Below are 3,098 nucleotides of genomic sequence, written 5' to 3'. Positions count from 1 at the left end.
TATACATATATATAGATATATAATATTACACATTATATATCTTATATCATTAGATTATCATGAAACAATATTATTATGTATATAATAATACTATTTCAATAGAATAAAGTAAACGTGATTTATTAAAGGGATATAAATCTCATTTGTTGAGATTAATTTTATACAGTCCATGCATGATTACAAAATCTTTTTTTGTGCGCTTACATAACAACTTCTGATTTTGCTGACTTAGAATTTAAATTACTGGCAAAACTGGTTGCATAAGAGAGATATTTAATTAGAAATTGCAATCGATATTTATTCAATACAGCGACTTACAAAAATATTTGTGCTTTTTAAAATGAAATTTTTTAAAAAGTTCTACGATTTTTTTTCGTCAAGATACTCTTAATAAATCCACAAAAGTGTTGATTTCGAATTATGTGTCAAAATATTTACAATTTTAATCTATCGTCATTTGCGCTTGTCCAAAATAATACTTATGTGAATATATATATAGAATAGAATAGAATTTATTCATTTTAACAAATTTGCCAAGAAAGAGTTGGTTTACAATTTCTTTCCTTATCACATTCATCCATCCACACATACATACAAATCGTATTCTCTCTCTTATATCTTACTTATTATACAATACATATATACAACTACGTATTAGACTGCCAAGAAAAAAAATTTTTTTTTTAATTTGGCACTTGGCTCAAAAGCTTCTATTTCTTGCCAAAAGAACACGCCTAAATTTTTATCAAAAAATATTAAGATTTAGAGGTCGCTAGTGAATGATTTTTAAATCAAAGTTTCGATTTTCCTTAATACATGTTTAATTTAATGCAAAAATGACTTAATCCGGATTTCAAATGTGGTACTATATGTTTTTTAAATCGCTGAACACGATACAATAGTTCGATATACGCCTTAAGAAATAGAGTCCGAGAGTCATTAATGTGAATAAATTACACAACAATTTGAACGCTTGGAAGCTTGTTAAAATCGACTTTGAACTCGAAATTTGATTATTTTTTTATATTAATCGGGCTACATTTCTTAAGGTGTATATCGTAGAGTTAAATAAACTATTGCGTCGTGTTCAGCGATTAAAAAAACATGCAGTACCATATTTGAAATTAAGCTATTTTTGCATCAAATTAAACATATATAAGGGAAATCGAAACATTTAAAAAATCGTTTACTAGCGACCTCTAAATCTTAATATTTTTTGATAAAAATCTAGGAGTATTCTTTTGGCATAAAATAGAAGCTTTTGAGCCAAGTGTTCGATTAAAAAAGAAAAAATCTATCTATCTATCTTTTTCTTGGCAGTCTACTACGTATACATCTACCTTTACATCCATTTATCTCTTTCTTTATTATAATCTATTTTACAGCCTGTAGAAACCTTTATTTTTACTTATGTGTACCTTTTCATACTATATTTATGTCATACTTATGTTATACTTATGTTCATCTACCGAATGTGTCTTATTTTCTTTCCCTTCTTTCTTTTTATTTCTAAATAATTTCTCCCTTTCCTTCCATAATTTCCTTAACACCTCTCCCTTCACGTCGTCCAAATTATTATCCCAGATCCTCTTTAAAATTTTCTTTTCCTCTTCTCTTAAATCAGTAAATTTAATCTTTGTCTCTACACAGTCCTTTACGTAATGCTCTAAATTATTCTTACCCTCCCCACAGAATATACATTTCCTCTTACTTTTTTTTATCCAATACTTATTTCCCTCCTCCAAATTCTTACATCTTAGTTTAAACAAAGCTCTTACCTCGTCCCCTCTTTTCTCGCTTATCTCTAAATTTCTCTTCTCCTTTTCGCACGGATTTTCTTTCACTTACCCTAATTATTCTGCCTTTGCTCTTATTAATAATCACCCTGTCTTCTAATCGTTCTATCTATTTTATTGCGCTCTCACAATATCGCACACGACACACTTTCACTCACACGCACGCCTAATCAAGTCCGTGAATGTATAGGATTAGCAATCATAGCAATCATGCGTGAGTTGCAAAAAGTTAATAGCAACAAATATTTGTCGTCGTTCAGTAAATATTTATTTATACACTGTCAAAAAGTTTCCGGATATTGAACTTAAAATTGCATAATATTCAGATCATCGTAATTCGGTAAAAAATCATTGCAGACAAAAAAATAAAAAACTATTTTGAAGTTTGAAACTTATACTTCAGCATGCTTTTAACTGCTTTTTAAAAAAATGTTGTCTTTATAGTTCTGTATCTCAATAAAAATCACGTTGTTGTATTTCTTAAAATTACGTACATTTAATAGTGCGCAGTTTGATAAAAAGTTTTTTTTTCCAAAAGTTCAATATTTTTGAAAAACAGTACAAAGATTTACTTTTAAAATGCTTTTCTAAAAATTTTCTTATGATGTTTCTTGACTAAATTACGCAATATTGAAACTAAACTTGCATTGCTAAATAACCAACGGCGAAATTTGATAAAAAAAATCGTCACAAAAAATGTTATTTTCTCAATTCTGTAGAATTAAATTTAAAAACGATCAGAAGCCTGTTAAAGTACAAACTTCAAGGTTCAAAATAGTTCTTTAATTTTTTACGATGGTATTCGAATTTTAATTAATTTTTATCAAAAATAATACATCCTAAATCCTTTTCTAATTGTAAAATTTCTTTTTCCCTTTCCTCTGTCAGAAATAAATGGTTTGTGTATCTCTCTTCCATGCCCATTCCGAATAATGTGCAATGTTTTTCAGTTGACGTAATATAAACAATAAGAATATTAATATTAAGATTAGAAATAAGATCATTTATGTTAAATACATTACTTTAAATACAAAGCGCCACTTCGGTCTAAATGTTAAGATATGTTGAACTGTTTTATATATTCATTTAAATAAATTAATTTTAAATATGATAATTGCGTGCCGATATATAATTGTCGAACTTTCAACGCAATCAAAATCTGAGAAATATTAATAATCCTCCCAAATTTCTCAAATTTAATCTTAAAAAACTGTTTAATCTAAAAAATTATTTAATCTTAACTGTAATAAACTTATTGCGAAAAATATTGCCTCGGATTGCTTTCAGATACGGCACGCAATT

This window comes from Trachymyrmex septentrionalis, unplaced genomic scaffold, assembly GCF_001594115.1.
Source record: "Trachymyrmex septentrionalis isolate Tsep2-gDNA-1 unplaced genomic scaffold, Tsep1.0 scaffold137, whole genome shotgun sequence".
Taxonomy (NCBI): Eukaryota; Metazoa; Arthropoda; class Insecta; order Hymenoptera; family Formicidae; genus Trachymyrmex; species Trachymyrmex septentrionalis.
Note: the sequence above shows the minus strand (reverse complement) of the source record.